This window comes from Terrapene carolina, unplaced genomic scaffold (genome assembly GCF_002925995.2).
Source record: "Terrapene carolina triunguis isolate 2854851 unplaced genomic scaffold, T_m_triunguis-2.0 Scaffold193, whole genome shotgun sequence".
NCBI classification, from domain to species: Eukaryota; Metazoa; Chordata; order Testudines; family Emydidae; genus Terrapene; species Terrapene triunguis.
In genome coordinates, this window is record NW_020664544.1 from 2693427 (window position 1) to 2711151 (window position 17725).

The 17725-nt window shown below is 65.4% G+C and overlaps 1 protein-coding gene across 2 annotated transcripts in view; it reads right to left on the reverse strand.

Annotated features, from left to right (window-relative positions):
* RARA (retinoic acid receptor alpha) overlaps positions 1 to 13867 on the reverse strand; it is a 61837-nt gene extending 47970 nt beyond the window's left edge. The window contains exon 1 of one of the 2 annotated variants that reach the window (XM_026654735.2): positions 13814 to 13867. The gene's annotated coding sequence lies outside the window, so the exon portion shown is untranslated. Of the gene's footprint in view, positions 1 to 254; positions 334 to 13813 lie in introns of those variants that run through there. The other variant, XM_026654734.2, reaches the window with a different exon arrangement.
* Between the last annotated feature and the right edge of the window lie 3858 nt (positions 13868 to 17725).

Genomic DNA, 17725 nt, shown 5'->3' on the forward strand with positions numbered 1-17725 from the left:
CCCCCCAACACACACCTGCCCCACAACACCCCCGTTCCCCCCACCCCGCCAAACACACACCTGCCCCACAACACCCCCGTTCCCCCCACCCCGCAATACCCCAACCCCAGACCCCCGTCCCCGCCCCGCAACACCCCCGTTCCCCCAGCCCCGCAAACACCCCCAGCCCCCAGAGCCCCCCGCAGCACCCGCGTCCCACAACACCCCCAGCGCCCTGCAAACACCCCCCCGCCCCGCGCAGCTGCGCGCGGTACCTGGGCCGGGCGGTGGAACGTTGCGCGGGGCCAGGCGCGCGCTCAGCGCTCGGCGGCGGCGGCCATGGCCGGTCATGTGCTCGGGGAAACTTTACACGGGGCGGGGGGAGGGGAGCGGTCGGGCCACGCCCCCTGAGTCAGCCGGCCAATGGCGCGCGGGGGGCGGGGCAGCGGCTCCGGAGCAGCCCTTTGAAGTGTCCTGCGGCGGCGGCGGCGGCGGGGGTGGGCTCTTAAAGGGACAGGGGCCCCGCCTTGGTGGGGGAGTGGGGCGGGGAGGGGCAGTAGGGGGCGGGGCAGGAAGCCAGAACTCCTGGGTTCTACCTACAGCTCCGCCCCTGACCTCGCAGGGCACCCGTGGGCAAGTCCCTGCCCTTGCCTCAGTTTCCCCTCTCCAGCCATGCCCGTGGGAGGTGTGGGTGGGTGGAGGAGCTGGCAGGCCCTAGCCTGGGTAGCCAAGACAGCAGGAAATCCCAGTGACAATCCCACCGCTGGATTCACACAGAGAGCTGGGGTGTGCGGAGACGGACAGATAGACAGGCAGATAGATAGATAGATAGACGGACGGACAGACAGACAGACAGGCAGCTACTTCGCAGCCAAAGGGCAGCTTTGCACAACCCGTGGCTCTGGGATTTTCTGAGCCGGGGGCCCGAACGCCCAGCGTCGAGCTGGCGGAGGAGTTGGGCGAGCGATCGCAAAGCGCCGAGTCTGGTTACTGACCCTGGCCCCGCTCGGCCTGAGGAAGCCACTGGGCCTTGCTCGCTGCCCGCAGCTGCCGAGCAAAGGCCCACAGCGAGCGCGAAGCCGAGCGAAATGCAAACCACAGAGCGGCCTCTCTCGGCCTGCAGCACGCTCCTGCCGGCCGTCGGATCCTGCACAGCTCCAGGCCTGGCCAGGACTGAACTCAGGACTTAACCCAGCGCCAGACGGCCTGGGAATTTTGTTTCACTAGGAAAGGGGAAAGAAGAAAAGAATGCAATGGGTTCCCTCCCCGCCAGGCAGCCGGGCCCAGCCCACTGCACAGGGACACCAGAGGGGTGGGCCCAGGCTGGCCCCAGAGCCGGCCGCTCTGCCGGGGAGCCCTCCACCCTGTCCCGGGGCTGCCTGGGGCCGGCTGTGCCGCCCGGGGCGGAGCGCAAGGCGCACTGTTGTTCTTGGATATTAATGGCTGGCCAGGGATAGGAAACGCATCCGAGCGGGGGGAGGGGGAGGGCTTCGAGGAGCAGGCCCTGATTTATGGGCTGCCTCTCTGCTGGGAGCTCCCCCCAGGCCGGGGGGCCGGGACAATTGTAACCGTGCCCAGCTACCATGGGGGAGAAGCTCAGCGTCCGGCTCATGGCTGCCCACCTCTAGCTCACCCCACTTGGGGGGCAGAGGCGAAGGAGCCCCCAGCCTGAGTTTGGGTATCCCTGGGGTCTGCAGCCCCTGCAGCTTGGACCCTGGCTGGCTCCATGCTGGGAGAGGGGAATCAGGCTGCCCTAGAGCACGAGAGGTCAGACGAGAGGGAGGTCCCAGCCGCGCGACACCATGGCGCGTTCGCACGAGTCAGGGCGTTGGCTCTGGTTCACATCAGCCTCCCCTCTCCCTGGACTCCCCCAGCCGGTTCTGCTGCCTCCCGCGCTCAGCCCTAAGCCAGCACCGCATGGCTGTTACGCAGCAGCCACGTTCCACCCCAGAGCTGGCTGCATTTCACTGGTTGGCGAGCGACGCCCCCCACGTCGCGACACACACACTCGTTTAGGCTGCAGTCAGGCTCTGCCCCGTCGGGACATGCCAGAACACGTGCGGGACAACCTTCCTGCCACGCCCCAGAGCCAGGGGAGGGCGGGGACATGGCAGTTCTGTGCGTTACGGTGCCACCCACGGGGCAGGGCAGACGCCAGTGCTCTCACCAAGGCTGGGACCCAGCTGCCAGCGCCAGCCTCCTTCCCACTGCACCCCAAAGAGGCCGGGGGTGCTTGGAGTCATGACCCCAGGGCCTGAGCCCGCCGCCCTCACTCCCAGGGTGACAGATTTATCAATTCCTACAAATGAAATCTCCTGGAGCCTTTTAATCTGCCTGACGAGGGGCCTGGCCATCCGGTGGCCTGGAGTTGGGGCCCCCCAGCCTCTCCCCCCCTGCAATTCACCCAGTCCCCCCAGGCTTCCCGCTCACATCTAAGTCACCCCCGCCAGGGATTCTTTGCAATCGGAACTCGAACCCGACCAGTCTGACACAAGACAGCTTCATGGCATGCAACCAGCAACTACCGCCGGCACTGCCCCCCAGGGACCCCCAAACCCCAGCGTGTCTCGGAGACACCAGCAACGCCCCACACCCCACAGGCCGGGATCACGGGAGCCTTTTCACAGAGCGGGGAAACTGAGGCACGGAGCAGGGCAGTCATGTGCCGAGTTGAGGACGGGGCTGGAACAGAACCCGGGGGCCTGTCCAGCATTTCCCTGCTCTAACTGCTCGACCCCACACCCCTGCCGAGCACTGCCTGGGGCAGCGGGATCTTCATTCAACTGAGATGAAAAAGGCACCAGCAGACCCTGTAACAAAACTGCACGTGTGTGTATGTATACACGTGTGCATGTTTGTGTGTGTGTCTGCACGTGTGTTTGCATGAACTTGCTCATGTATGCCTGCATGCAAACACATGCACGCGTGTGCACGCTCACGCCTGTGCACATGTGTGTGCATTAGGGCCCCTGCTGTGTCTTGCTGGGCTCCCCAGGCCAGCAGGTGTGACCCCATCTCCCTCCGGCCTAGCCCAGTGCCGGGCGCTCCCCGGGTCACCACTCCTGTCAGGGGAGGGGATCCTTGGGGGCGCAGTGCTGGGCAACGCCAAGCGGGATGAGTTTGGGAGGTTGTGTGGAGTGTGGCCCCAGCTGGGACTCACCTGCACACAGGTCGCGGGGTGGGAGAGCCCGGCACCCGGACGCCTGGGTGCATTCCTGACTCACTGCTTGACTTTGGGCACCTGGCTCCCCGTGCCTCAGTTTCCCCATGGGGGGAAGGCGATGGAGCCTGAGTCCGTTCAGGGCGGGGGAACTGTAGAGCTGCAGCGCAGCCCCCAGGAGCCAAGGCACAAGGTCCTGTGGGGTCCCCCCGCCGCCAGTGCCCCCGCACACAGCGAAGACCCAGAAGGTGCTGGCTCCATGATGGGGGGGTGGGGAGACACAGTGGGGGGGTCCCTATTGTCTAGGTGAGCCCATCCCCCCCGCACTGTGCTGGGAGCTGCCCGGCTGCATGCGCTCAGCCTGCAGGAATGTCCCAGATCACTCCCAGATGTGAGGCAGCTCCCGCGCCAGCCGCCCCCTCCCCCGCCTGCCCCCCTGGGGCCGACCTGGCCTCAGCGATCCCGGCCCGCAGCCCCCCGCGGGAATCCAGGCCACGTGCCACACGGACCCTGGGCACAGCCGCGGGTCAGTCCCTGGGCAAGCGGCCCCCACGCCACCCAGCGGGCTCTGGGAGGGCTCCAGCCGCTGGGCCGGGGGCAGGCACGGAGCCTGGCAGCAGGGGGCAGAGGGACACACCTGGCCCTGGCCCTGGCCCAGCGGCTTTGGGCCGGAGTCCCCCACACCAGCTGGGAGGGCTGACAGCCAGCTGCAGCGGACACGGTGTGAACACGCAGGCCAGGGAGCCGGCCCAAGGGAGCCCTGGGCGCCCTGCCTCACTCCCGCTGGTGGGGGACACACCCCAGGACCCCACGCACACAGCCACCCCCACTGCACCGCAAGCTCCCCCCCAGCACACCAGGGCAGTCACAGGAGGGCTGCGGGTCGGGAGTGAGGGGCACCCCCAGAGCTGTGGGGGGAGCCCTGGGCTGGGACTCCGGGGGGTGGGGGGGTTTGGCAACTGGCATCTTAGGGGGTAGAAAGGATCCCCCCAAACCCAGCAGCCCCCCCCCCCCACCCACCGCCCCTCCCCCCCCCCCCCACCCGCCCCGCCCCCCCCCGCCGGGGGGGGGGGGGGAACCACCACGAGGCAGGGAAAACACAAAAAGAAGCAACTTCCTGCCCCACCATTAACCCAGGTGCTAGGGCAGGGGGGCGATTTCCCAGTGTCCCACCAGTGGCTCGTTAATCCCAGTGGTCCCCCCACCATCGTGCCGGGCGCTGCCCAGGCCCCGACCTGGATCCCCCGTGGTGCCGGGCGCTGCCCAGGCCCCGACCCGGATCCCCCGTGGAGCCGGGCGCTGCCCAGGCCCCGACCCGGATCCCCCGTGGTGCCGGGCGCTGCACACACAGCAGGGGACAGGCCCTGCCCCGCGAAGCTGACGGTCCTGTGGACATCTGGGGGCCAGGCCAACTGGCCCGTTTCAGACACAGCTGGTGGGGCCAGAGCTCGGGACAGGCCCAGTTCCCATCTCGGCAGCAAGAGGCCGCGGCTGTTCCCGACGCAAGGCCCTCACCGGTGCCCCTCACTCCCAATCTGCAGCCCCGGGCTCCCTGCTCCAGCTCCGCTGGTGCCCTTCACTGCTCCATCCCATCCTTCCTCCTCCCCCGCCCCCCATGTCACCTCTACCGGGGCACTGCCATCACACACACACACCTACATCCCCGTGGCTCCTTCTCGGCCACACTGGACAGGATCATGCGGGGTCCCCCCCGCAGCTCCGGTGCCCGGCCGAAGCCCAGCCGTGTGGAAAACGCTCCCTGTCAGATGGAATCTGGGTGCAGCCGGTGATGGCCCCGCGCAGGGAGGCGGCCGTGGCTGGCCACGTGTGGGCTTATGTAAGGCGAGTGCAAAGGAGGACAGGCTGCGCTGGGCGGGGGACGGGGCACCGGAGCCCCCAGCGCAGCCGCAGACGGGGAAGGAGCTGCAGGGACCTGTGCGGAAAGGAGGCCCCTGGACCTTGCTCCCCGCAACCCGGGCAGCAGCCTGGAGAAACTCACAAGGGAGGGAAGGTCCCGCGATGCCCAGCCACATGTGTGTGCACACGCATGTGGGAGCAGTCTCCAGCGTGGAGCCATGCACGCCCCCCCGTAGCAACATACACACTAATGAACACACACCAGCACCTGTCCATGCACACGTGTGCAAACAGTCACACTAATACACATATCCAGTCGCACACACGTCTTGCTCAGCACCCCCCATCCTGCTCCTACATCATCCCCCCCAGTGCAGGGGGCCAGACCCGGCCTCCCCGACTCCTGGCTGGGGCCAAGCTGCCACCATGTTCCCTTAGCAGGAAATGCCCTGCTCTGGGCTGGGTTCCCCCCACTCCCGACCCGCAGCCCCCTGCTAGCCCAGCCCCGGGCTCGGTCTGTTCTGATCTGGCTGGGCTGGGATTCCTGGGGGGGCTGGGCTGGGGGGGGGCCCTGCAGCAGCCTGCCCCAGGGGCTGGGAGCCATCACCGAGGCGGGGGTTCCCGCTGGGTTCAGATCCCCCCCCCGGCGGGATCTGTCAGCGCGGGAGCCCGGCCCCCCCGCGGCCAGTGATTAACGGCTCCGGCAGGAGGCTCCGGCGCCGCCAGGAGTGAATCAATTTGTGCCATCGATTTTTCATCCACTGCGGCAGAAAGTGGGATCTGAAGGGCCAGGGAGATGACAAATCCGCCTCCCAGCACGGCCCCCCCCTGCTGTCAGGCCCCCGGTGCCCATGTCCCCCCGGTGTCAGCCCCCCGGTTCCGCGTCCCCCCGTGTCAGCGCCCCCGGTGCCCGCATCCCCCCGGTGTCAGCGCCCCCAGTACCCACATTCCCCCGCTGTCAGCTCCCCGGTGCCCGTATCCCCCCGGTGTCAGCGCCCCCAGTGCCCGCATTCCCCTGCTGTCAGCCCCCCGGTGCCTGCGTCCCCCCACTGTCACCCTGGGACCCACAGGGTGAGCCGCAGCCCCCGCCCCAAGGAGTTCACAGGCTCCGTTGGCCACACACACGCCAGCCATCCCCAGCCATGCCACGGCTGCCTTGTCTATACCATGGCAACACCATGCCTGCACCCAGCCACACCCTGTGCCAGCCCACGCCCCCCACGATCCCTTGCCCTGAGGGATCGGCCCCAGCCCTGCCGGTAGCCGGGGGTTCTCACCAGGGTTCTGTGCCCCCCGCGCCCATGGCAGGGTCCCAGGCTGCCAGCACCGCGCCTCCTGCGAGGCGAGATGGGGAAGGACACGGGGGGGGCTCCTCCCATTTCCAACCCCCCCGATACCAGAGCTGGGCAAACGTGGGCTCCCAGTGCCCCCTTCGGCAGGCAGATGCCCCCTGGGCTGCCCGGCGCTGCAGGGAGCCCACAGCACGCTGGGCAGGGTGGCTCCTTCCCCTGCGCTGGTAGCCCCGTGTCGACACTGGGCACAGGGACCCCTCGGGGCCAGCTGCTGGGCTCCCCCAGAGGAGTCTGTGCTGGGACGGGACAGGCCAGCGACAGAGCTGGGCCTGGGGAGCAGATCAGAGCCCATCGTATGCCAGGTGACAGCACAAGTCCCCGTAGCACAGACCCCGGGCGTCCGGGCTCCCAGCCTCCCTGCTCTAACCACCAGCCCCCACGCCCCTCCCAGAGTCAAGGATAGAACCCAGGCATCCGGGCTCCCAGCCTCCCTGCTCTAACCACCAGACCCCACTCCCCTCCCAGTCAGGGATAGAACCCAGGCGTCCGGGCTCCCCCCCACCAATCCCTGGGCCCTGCTGTCTCTCTGTCCCCCCCCCATGTTCACACCCCCTTTCCTAGGCTGGGCTCCAACAGCCTGTTTCACCCCTTAGTAGCTGGGTGGTGCCATTTAAGGTGGGCACCACGGTGGGGGGGGGGGCCTGGCTCATCCGAACACAGCAAAGAGCTCGCGTTCCCTCCCCCCACCTGTGACCTTTACCAGGCGGCAGAGGAGGGCAGGCGGCAGGGAGCCCCCTGCCCACGTCGGCCCCAATCAGGCTCAGGCAAAGGGCAGGCCGCACAGCAGGCACCTGGGAGCAGCTGGCCGGGGATGGGGGCTCTGGGGGGGCTGCATTGGGGGGGGTGCTGCTGAGGCCCCTGACTGCCCCCCAGTGCCCATGCAGAGTGTTCTCCTGGGGGGTGGCACTGTCCAGATGGCACCAGGCAGCAGAGCCAACCCCGTTCCCCAAATTTGTTCCCCCGACACCCCGCAGAGCCGGGCAGCAGGACCCCGTTCCCAGCCAGGCCTCAGGATGCCAGGGCAGATCTGGGGGGCGGGGGCTTGTCCCCACCCCCCCCTCTGGAAATTAACCTGGGAGGAACAGGCACAACAGGTTTCCCAAGTCTATTTTTAGCACCAGCGGCCTTTATCCACAATGCCTGGGGGGCTCCTGCTGGGCACAGCAGCGCCATGGGGGGGCAGCATCATGGGGGGGGCAGCGCACTGCTGCCCCTGGCTGACGGGACAGTACCAGGGCCTTCTCCAGATTGTGAGGGGACCGGGGGGGCAGAGACTTGCCCAGAGTCACCCACCAGGGCAACAGCTGAACTGTTTGTGCCCCTCACTCCCGACCCGCAGCCCCCTGCTATCCCAGCCTGGGCTCCCCCCAGCTCTGGGGGGCAGCCCCCCAAACACCTACTGTAGCACCTGCCAGCGCAGCATGAACCCAGGAGTCCAGGCAGCGGCCCCCCCAGTGACAGCAACTCTACAATAAACAAACCCTCCGGCCCGGGCAGGGTACAGATTGGAGCCTGCGGGGCACGTCCCAGTCACCCCTGCAAAGGGTGGGAGCGGGACTGGGGGGCCCTGTGCAGGCAGCGGGGAACCCCCAGTCTGAGCAGCTCCCTGATCTGGCTTTGAGGGGTTTTCCTTTCCTGGGAGCGGGGGGCTGGGGGGGGAGGGCTCCGGCCGGCTCCCCCTCCCCCGTCACACTGCGTCACTGCGGTTGGCAGAAACCTGACGGCCTTTTCCTTCCTGCTGGCGTCACGGGGCCGGTGTTTGGCACCGGAGCCAGGACGTTGCTGGGGATGAGTCATGGCAGGGACCCCGGGGGGGAGTGCAGGGCACCCCCGCTCCTGTCACCCCGGCTCGGCTGTGCACAGCACCTGGGTGTGTCGCGGTGCCGGGGGAGGAGCTCCCAGAGCTGGGGCTCCCTGGGCCCCCCAAGGACGCCAGCTGCCCCACGTGGGATGAGGCTGCCCCAGCTGCCCCGAATGCTCCCCAGCCCCAGCCCAGCCTCCATGGGCAGGATCTGGGGGGGCTGAGCCCAGAGGGTCCCCTGGGTAGGGGAGGGGCAGAGCCTGGGGCCACCCGTTGCCTCTCCCGCTCCCCTCTCCATCAATGCTGTCCCGCCGCCCCCCAGTTCAGCCCTTCGCTGCCAGGCTGCTGCTGCCTCGGTTGAACCCGCCCCAGAGCCCCCCCGCTTTCCCCACCACACTCTGCACGTCCACACATGCCAGGGAATGCACGGCTATAAATAGCCCTGGCGCGTTATCTGCTAACTCCTGCCCCCAGCCAGCGCACGGGGATGAGGGGAGGCTCCCTGCTAAAGCAGGGACAGGAGAGACGTGGGGGGCAAGGGCTGGGGAGCCAGGACACCTGGGTTCAGTCCCCTCAGCTCTGCCACCAACTCGCCCGACCTGCCCTCTCTGGGTGCCTCAGTTTCCCCACCAGTAAAATGGGGGTGATGAGAGCAGCCCAAATCCTTAGAACACAAGAAAGGTCAGACTGAGTCAGACCAAGGGTCCATCCGGCCCAGTGTCCTGTCTTCTGATCACGGCCAATGCCAGGCGCGCCAGAGGGAATGAACAAAACAGGGAATCGTCAAGTGATCCATCCCCTGTCGCCCATTCCCAGCTTCTGGCAACACTCCAGGACTGGGCAGCACTGGGAAAAGGGCCGTCATCCCCCCCCCCAACCAGGCACAGTTCTCCCCGTCCAACCGCTGGGGCATTTCCTAGCGTGTGTGGGGAGCCCAAGGCTGGGACAGCAGGGGGCTGCGGGTCGGGAGTGAGGGGCACAAACAGTTCAGCTGTTGCCCTGGTGGGTGACTCTGGGCAAGTCTCTGCCCCACTTCCCACATGCGCCCTCCGCACAGGGACCCACAAACACTGAACGATTCCTGCAGGCCAGGCATCAGCCCCAGGAGATGGGGGGAAACTGAGGCACGGGGGGGGGGGAGAAATGATCCACACCCCTTCCACAGCCAGCGAGTGTCAGAGCAGGGCTGGAACCCAGGAGTCCTGGCTCCTCTCACCCTCGCAGGGGACACTGGCTAGTTCACGCCAACGCTGGTAACAGAGAATCTCAGTGATGAGGGGGGTTGGGGACGCCCCTCCCCTTTCCTGCCTGCCCCTCCCCCGCCCTGGGGAGCTTCCCACCTTTGGGCCAGTGCCCAAGGCCCGGCCGGTCGCTGGCTAATGCCCTGGCTGGGCGCCAGGCACGGGAGGATGGAGCTGGGAGCAGGCGCCCAGAGGCCCCTCCACCACCCGCTCACAGCCAACTTGGCCAAAGGTCGGCAGCGAAGGAGACGGCCAGGAGCAGCCCCCGGCCCCACCAGACAGCAGGACCCAGGCCCGTAGGGGGCGCTGGCATGGGCAGGGGGCAGCAGGCAGGGCCTGCCCCAGCTCACAGGGCTCCTGGCTGAAGGTGCCAGGGGTCCATGGGGGGGACTGGCTCAGAGCCCAGGAGCCCCCCCAGCAGCTCCCCCCGCAACATGGGGCCTCCCAGCACTGAGCAGCAGCGACACCTAGCGGCCAGTGGGATTAATGACAAGGGTTATTCGTCAATGTGCGGTGCCCCTCACTCCCGACTCGCAGCCCCCTGTTAGCCCAGCCCTGGGGTCCCTCCCTTCCCCCACCAGCTCTGCCGGTGCCCCTCACGCCTGACCCACAGCCCCTGGCAGGGCACCTGGGGGGGGCCGAGCAGGCAGGTGATGCGCATGGAGAGACGGGGCCAGCGGGCACAGGGCGGCTCGGGTCAGCAGTGACCAGGGAGCTGAACCAGCGGCACCGAGAGCCCAGAGGGGACGGGGCTGGGAGGGGGGTGCGTAGGGCACCAGCTACAGAAGCTGTGGGGCTGACGCCAGGGCCCAGATAACAGGGAAGAGCAGGGAAAGGTGGGGGGGGGATTGTTTAGGCACCTCAGGGCAGGTGGAGGCTGGGAGCCCGGATTCCTGGGTTCTATTCCCAGCCCCAGGCTGTTAATGCAGCTGCTGCTCAGGGACGAGGCCCCGGGGAAGTGGCAATGGGTGCTGGGCAGAGCAGCTATTGCCCCCTGGCACCTCCTCACCCCACACACACAGTTCCCCTGGATTGCCCCCTCCCCAGGCCTGTCCTCCTATTGGGCCGTAGTGCTGCCAGCCAAGTGCAGGGCCCCCGAGGGAATGGGGCTGGCCGGAGCCTGTGGAACTACCTGCTGCTGGACAGCAGGAATGGCAGAGGCCTTGCTGTGCTCAGCACGGGCAGGGACGCCCCCCGTCTGGCCCCTTTAAGATATCCCCCCCCCCATCCCCGACTCTCAGCCTAAAAGCCAATGTGGTATTTCTCAGCTGTCAGATCCGATTAGCTCCCTCGGGCGCCCGATGGGCCGTGGAGCCAGAGAACAAGAAATGAGAACGGGGGCGGGGGATGCGCTCGGGGGGGGGGAGGGGACCGGGAGACTCACTCTGGCGTTGGGGGGCACTCCCCCCTCCACGAGACAGGAGACAGTTCTATAGGGGGAGAAGCTGGTCCCAGCATTGGGAGGGGTGATAGGCAGGGAGGTAACCCCGCCTGTCTGTGCTGTGGGGACCTGGCCAGTGGGGGGAACCACAGCAAAGGCCTACCCCATGACAGTGGGGGGGAAACTGAGGCACACAGAGGGGATTCACCCAGGGTCACACAGTGAGTCTGAAGCAGAGCTGGGAAAAGAACCCAGGAGTCCTGACTCCCAGCTCCCACCCCCACTCCGCCACACAAATCTAATCAAGTCCCCTGGACCCACCCTGATTTCAGCACCGAGGGCTGCTGGAGATCAGAGGATGCGGCCATTACAGAGGGACGGGAGGGGGAAGGGCTGGGGGACAGGACTGACGGGCACCGTGACCGGCTGAGCTGAGGGGGGGGGCATTTTCAGGAGGCCTCCCCAGGCTGCTAGAAGGTTTGTGCTTCCGAGGCCAGGCTGGGGGCGGCCCAGGGCCCCATCCTCTCCACTTTCCATCCCCCCATCTGCCCAGGGGAGGGTGGAGCCCATCTAGACCCACCCTGGCAGACGGGCCCCTTTCCCTGCCCGACAGATGGCGCTTACTCTAGTGCCCCCCCCACCAAAACTGGCAGGAGTCCTGATTCCAGGCTCCAGTCAAATGAAAGCGACAGCAGAGGATGCCCCCCCATTACTCAGCTGGGGGGGGGGGGCTGTTGAGCTCTGGACACCACCCAGGTCCTATCACTCTGGACTGGGAGGTGAATCCACTGCTCCCACCGGCCCGTGCAGGGCGCTAACCCCCAGGACGGCTGGATGGGGTCCCCATGCTGAGTGCTAACCCCTAGGCTCCCGGGCCGGCCAGCCCTGCAGCAGGAGGGAGAGAGATAGGGCCAGAGCCCGGGGGGGGCGAGAAGGGCTGGCTGGTGCCACTGAACGAGCCGCACACTCTCATTGATGGAAATCCAGGACTCACCCATCTGCATGACCTACATTCGCTCGGCAGCCCGCGGAGCCGCGAGATAATTACCCGGGGAGCGGGGGGGAGGAGAACCCGCAACGTACAGCCAGGGAGCTGGGAGGCCGCACGTCAGGCAGAGCAGCCCCCCCCCACCAAATGGGGACACCCAGGCGCTCCCCAACAGCACCTAGTGCTGCACCCCTCCCCCAAGCCTGGGGACAGATGGGGATCACAGGGCAGAGATGGCAGCAGGGACCCAGGGCCCACCACACCTCTGGGCACAACACCCCCCCCCCCGCCTCAGGCAGCTGCCCAGCCCAGCCCTGGAACAGTGACTGCTCTGAGACCCAACCCCTGGGCGCGCGCACAGCAGCTGGCAGTGCCTGGCAGGGTGCCCACACACAGACCCGCTCCGAGCAGGTGCTGGCGGATCTCCAGTGCTGGCGGAGGAGGCAGACATTGGTCAGGGCAAGACAATGGCGGCTCGTTTACAGGACGCAATTGGAGTCAGGACTCCTGGATTCCCAGCCCTGCCACTGACTGGCTGCGCGACCTGAGGCAAGTCCATGCCGCTTTGTGCCTCGGTTTCCCCATCCACAGCACGGAACAGACTCACCTGCCCTCTCCCAAGGGTCTGGGACACATGCACAATGGCAGAGGGCTCCCTGACCCGGCACCCGCTGCACACCAGGGCCCTGGCGTGGGAGAGCCATGGAACCTGGGGGCACTGCCTGGCGTGGATCTGGCCTTGCAGCTGGTTGTGCCACCCGGCCCAGCTCCTCCCCACAGAAAGGCTGGGGTGGAGCAGGGATGCCTGCCCCATTTCCCTGCCCCCAGCCCTGGGTGCAACAGCCACGCAACCAGAAACAGCCAGTTAGTCTCCGGCCAGAGCCCAGGGGCCTGACTCCCAGCCGCTGGGAACCCAAGAGTCCGTGCCATGGGACCCCGAAAACCAGACTAGTCCGTGTCTAACCAGAGCCCTTCAATTCATCCCATCGTCAGAGCCCAGCCTCTGCCAGCGGAAACTGCCGACTTCCCAGCCCAGAGCCCGATTCTACCAGGCTGGTCAGTGTGCAACAATGAACAGAGCCACTCCCTGCTGTACGCCAGGCCAGCGCGTGCATCGCCCAGGCAGGAGCGGGGCCGTCCTGGCTCTCAGTCCGGGGGCAGCAAACACTGCCATTGGCACACAGACATTTGCAGTTTTGTTCCAGGCTTTAATCGATTTGGTGGTTCAAACCCCCCCAACAACCTGCTTTGGCTTTTTGAATGAATTGGAAAAATTGGAGTTTTTGCCCCTGCCCCCATCTCAGAATTACCCAGCTCCCATTTCAAGCCTTCCAGATGTTGCTGGAAATCTCTCTCTCAGCCTACCCTGAAATGCAGCCACCTCTGGGGTGGAGCTCGCAGGCGGGTTTTAGCAGCCGCGCAAGGGAGGGGGAGCCGAAGCCCGGCACCGGCGAAACTTTGATCCAAGTCTCCGGGCTCGGCTGCGAGCCGAAATCTCGGTTGTACAGACAGGGCCATGTATGTTGCATGGGGGGGGAGGGGGCGCAGATCCAGCTGTCAGACCGCAGCTGGAACTAACATCACGTGGCTTCAGGGCTCTGCCCCCCCCCGGCCCTGCAGCCCCCATGCCAGCCTCGCCGCAGGCCCCGGGACTATAAAGAGCGGGGGGAGCTGGTCAGCCCGCCCCGGTCCCGGCCCCGGACTTGGGGAAAGTTCACACCAGCGCCTCCCCCGGCTCGGCCCGTGCAGACGGCGGGTCCAGCCGGGCCCCGAGGCTCGCCCCAGCCTCTCCCACTTCTCCTTCCCCGCAGCAGCACTTTGCAAGTCCCCCGCGCTCGGGGGCTGCCGGAGAGTTTGCAAAGGGGGGGGGCAGTTTGCAGAGACAAGCTCGCACCCCCCCCCGGACAAAGTGCAAGGAGCCGCCCCCCTCCCCCCAGACACAACTTTCCGGGCTCGGGGCCCCACGGCCGGGGGGGGGGGGGGGCGCCCAAAAGGGGGGCGGCCCGGGGAAAAGGGCCCCGCCTTGCCTGGGGGGGGGGGGGGAGCTCGCTTACCTGGCGGGGCGCGGGCTCGCCGGGCCAGGCTCGCCGGGGGAAGCCCTGTCGGAAACCAGCGGCCAGGATTCCCCCGCTTCTGGGGAGTGGGTGTTTGCACCGGCTGCTGCTGCACAGGAACGCGGCTGCCCCGGGTCCTAGCGCCCGCCCGGCTCCGCCGCACCTGGGGCCTGGGCTGCTCATGGCCAAGCGGGCTCGGGCCAGACGGACTGTGGGGAGCAGCCTGAGGCCCCCACATCCCCAGCAATCTGGGGGCTAAGCTCACCTGGGGGGGGGCTAAGCTCACCTGGGGGGGGGGCTCAGATACGGCCCTGCCCCCCCACTCCTTTCAAGGGAGGTTTTCAGGCTCAGGATGGTGTTAAAAAGCCAGACCAACCCCCTTCCTTCCCCTCGTGTTTCCAGCCCATTCCCGCCTCCTGTCTGCCCGCACAGCCCCCGGGGGAACTGGGCTGTCTCCCCAGGGCCCAGGCAGCTTCCCGCGCTGGCGGCCCCATCCTGGAGTCGCCAAGGCCGCCGGGGCGAGGATGTTTTTATTGGCTTCCAGACGGATTAAATAAATATGTGAAAGGAAACAATCTACAGGGAGTTCCCCTAAAACACTTCTGCGCCGGGCCGGGCCAGGCCACCCCCCGCGGGACCCTCTGCTGCAAGGCGCTGGGGTGGAAATGGTGGGGCTTTGAGGGAGGGGCTTCGCCCAGCCCCACAGCTTGCCCCTCACCTGCTCTTCCCTTGTCCTCACCCGCACCGCAGGTCACCACCGCTGTTGTCCTCCAGCACCCACCAGCTCCGTTCCTGAAGTGACAGTAAACCCAAAAGGTTCAGAAGCATCCCCTTGTAATGGCAGGGCTCCCTCTGGGGCACCCATCCCAGGCTGGGGGCAGAGCCCTGCTGTAAACAAAGGCACCTTTGGGGGAGCAGGGAGGGATGCGGAGGAGTAAGAGCAGAGATGAGAACAATCCACACTCTCGCTCCTTTCTTTGCCCAAAGTGCTCTGCATATCCTGCAAACTGCTCCAGGAGGCTGGATCCTGGTGCCCAGGCCCCAGCGGTGCCGAGATCCAGCCACACAGTTCCTACCTACGCCCAGGAATGACTGTGCCCACTGCTGATCTGCAGTCTCCTCTGGGGTGGAACAGAACCAGTGTTCGACCACCACACAGGTATGACTCCAGGGAAGGGGCGGGGGATTCAGGGAGGCGGAGTGTAATGACCCACGTTGGACTGTGCCCCAGAGCCCGGCAGTAACAGCTTGACTCCTGGGGATCTCCAATGACCACATGCAGCAGGACTGGTTGAACCTGTCAATGAGCATCGTTAGCAGGATTCCATCCATCGCCAAAGGGCAGCAGGGAACAAAGGCTCCACTGGCTGCCTGCGAGGGGCTTGGGTTCGAGTCTCACGGGCAGATGGCACTAATGCAGTACAGCCGCTCTGCTGCCTGGCCAGAAGGGGGGACCCCTGTGCACTCACTGGCACTGGAGTCATGCTGGAGTGCCTGTCCCCCCCCCAGCCCAGGCACAAATACGGACTTTTACCTCCCAGCCCCATTGCCAAGCGGTGCCGGACAGCTGTACTAGTGCCTAATAGGCAGGGATGGGGGGTGGAAGAGGGCCTAGAGGAGACAGCCGGGCCCCCTCATTAGAAATCGCTGATGAGGCTGTTGCAGGCTGTGTGGGAAATGGCTGAGAGATCAAAGCAGCCTAGCGTGATTCAGGACCCAATTAGTGCCTTTCAGATAAAAAGGGAGCTCTTTTGCCAGGGCGCAGTCAGCTGTGGTGTGAAGCTAGGCCGAGGGCCCTGCACATACACCACAGACTGCGGGAATCCGGCCTTCACCCCACAGCCATCGGCTGTCGAGAAAAGGGGCCAGTAGCTCTGCGCTCCAGGCCAAGGCGGGGAGGGAGGGAGGTGTTGGGACCATGCCCAGCCACGGCACCAAACTATCTGCTCTTCTTACACAGCCCAGAGCTTCCCCCCTATGCCAGAGCCTCCCAGCACGACCCTGCCCGGAACCTCCCACCAGCTGCCCCTCCTCCATTGGCAAGCAGCAGTACAGGGCCTATGCCACACAGCTGGACAATTCAGATTCCGACTGGCAGAGGGCAGCTGCCCGCTATCCCCATCAGGACAATCGGTTCAAACGGACGAGCCCGTTTTGCGCACAGGCCCAGCCAAGTGACAGAGAGCGGGCCCGTTTGGAGGCATGACTAAGAGGCAAGTTTGAAAGGGGTCTGTGCCCTGGATCATTTCAGCCCCCTCCTCTGCACCTTGCCAGCCCCCATTGCTCCCCAGACAAACATGGACTCTTTCCCCCGCCCCCCAGTCCCTTTCCCCTGAGAGTAGCTTCGAGCCCAGCAAGGTGACATGCAGCCAGCCCGTTGGAAATCAGTGCCACTTCAGCCCATTGCTCGCCAGCTCTGCTCCGGCTCTGTGCCAGTTACCTAGGGCTAGCCCCTAACCTTCACTGGGGGAGAGAGCGCGAAGAGGCAGCTGCATTTTCTCCAGCGTAGGTGTGATATCTCGCTCACAGAGGCACCTGGCTCTGCTCCTGACATCAGGTGCCGGCCTGCTCTAGAAGTGCTCGGCTCAAGCCCTGTTTCCGTTTAATAGCAGAGAAGCCCACGCTCACGGGGATTAAAGTCTGCACTTAGAAAGGGCCAGATCTCAGTGGGCTTTAATTTCTACGCAGAGGATTTGATTCAGGGGCCATCCCCTCCCTGAGCACAGCACAGCCCCGATGCTGCATGGACACCACCCCCGCTTTGCAGCCTGGAGAGTGAGTGATCAGCGGCAGTAAGGAGCTGTTGCCTTTCCTGACAGCAGTCCCCATGCTCAAGGCCCTGCAGGTGCCACTACCACTCGGGGAGAGCAAGCTGGAGTCTATTCTACCCTGGGTAGCAACCACCCACGCCAGGAGAGGATCCAGAGGGATTCTCGGATCCCACTGGGAGGCTGCAGCAGGGGTGGTTAAAAATAAATCAGCTGTCAGCATATGCACAGCAAGCTGGTGCTAGGAGCCGCAGAGAGCAAGGAGGAAACAGCAGCCCACAGGACCGTATCTGTTGTGGTGGCTCTGGCTGACCCCTATCTCGCTGCCAGCGTCTTTGCAAATTTGCTAATAGTTTGGCCCAGCTGGCACTGGACCCAGCGTGGACGGTAGCTGGAGGAACAACCGTCTCTCTCAAGGTCTCCGCAGCCAATAAAATGCAATTTAAATCAAGACTCCCATCTGTTCTCAATCCTGCTCCGAGCCTGCTTCTTATTAGACCACAGCTCATCTTCACCAGCAGCCCTTTAACTCGTGGCGTTTTCCACACTGGGTGACTGTTCGATGGGCACAGATCCCAGATGGAGTAGCTGCCCACACACCCCTTCCCCTTATGCATTCATAGCAGGAGCAGGGAGTATACCAGAGTCAGGTGAGAGGGGCTCTGGCATTCACTGTTCAGCTGGTCAGCCTGCTGCAAGCCACCTCCCCTCTCCTTATTCACCTGCTATGGGGGTGGCGAAGGCTAATGGACTAGACTAGGTGAACAGCACCACAGAAGCTCCTTGTCGCACAGGCCCTAGATGGGTTCCAGTAGCCAGGAACCTGGGTTGCTTGGAGACCGCACCTCCCACTCCATTTTTAACAGTGGGCATAGACAGTTCCCACTGATTGCACTGGCCATGCATGGTGGCAGCTTACCCCTGCCTGCAATGTGTGTGGAGAATTGGAGCACCCCGTGGGATAGCAGAGGGGTTCCAGACAAGTTAGCATCAGTCTCACAGCCCCACTGAACCCCTTTCGAGGACAGCCCCAGGAGAAGGGGGAGGCACAGCCAGCCTGTGATTTTGTCGAAGCCTGTATTATTTTTAACATAAGCTGAAGAAAATGTGATCGTGTCTTCTCAGCACTGGAGGATAGTTTCAA